This window comes from Monopterus albus, unplaced genomic scaffold (genome assembly GCF_001952655.1).
Source record: "Monopterus albus unplaced genomic scaffold, M_albus_1.0 scaffold1.1, whole genome shotgun sequence".
Classification (NCBI taxonomy): domain Eukaryota; kingdom Metazoa; phylum Chordata; class Actinopteri; order Synbranchiformes; family Synbranchidae; genus Monopterus; species Monopterus albus.
The window spans coordinates 5803541-5803988 of NW_018127881.1; the positions used below are offsets into that span (position 1 = coordinate 5803541).

The 448-nt window shown below is 44.4% G+C and overlaps 1 long non-coding RNA gene across 3 annotated transcripts in view; it reads right to left on the reverse strand.

Annotated features, from left to right (window-relative positions):
* Positions 1-448, reverse strand: part of LOC109971353 (uncharacterized) — a 4796-nt gene that overhangs the window by 2386 nt on the left and 1962 nt on the right. The gene's annotated exons all lie outside the window — the stretch shown is intronic.

Below are 448 nucleotides of genomic sequence, written 5' to 3' on the forward strand. Positions count from 1 at the left end.
AAAGTGATACAAAAATGTACAATGAAAATGTAAACTGCCTTCATTTAAAGAGCATATCTGTGTGTTTTGCATTTTCTACACGATATCTGACTGTCAGACACTTAGCAGTGAATTAACTTTATAAATATGTATGTCTCCCTCAGACATTAAGCTCTTTTCTCTTAAAGATTTTTTTAGAAAACATTACAAGACTCCATAGAGGGTCATAGGAATGATGCATTTTTGTAGGCCAAACCGGAAGTTTGCATCACCCTGGTTCCATTGACAAAAAGCCATCCATCCATCCATCTTCCTCCGCTTATCCAGAACCGGGTCGCGGGGGCAGCAGTCTAAGCAAAGATGCCCAGACTTCCCTCTCTCCAGACACTTCCTCCAGCTCCTCCGGGGGAATGTCGAGGCGTTCCCAGGCCAGCTGAGAGACATAGTCCCTCCAGCGTGTCCTGGGTCT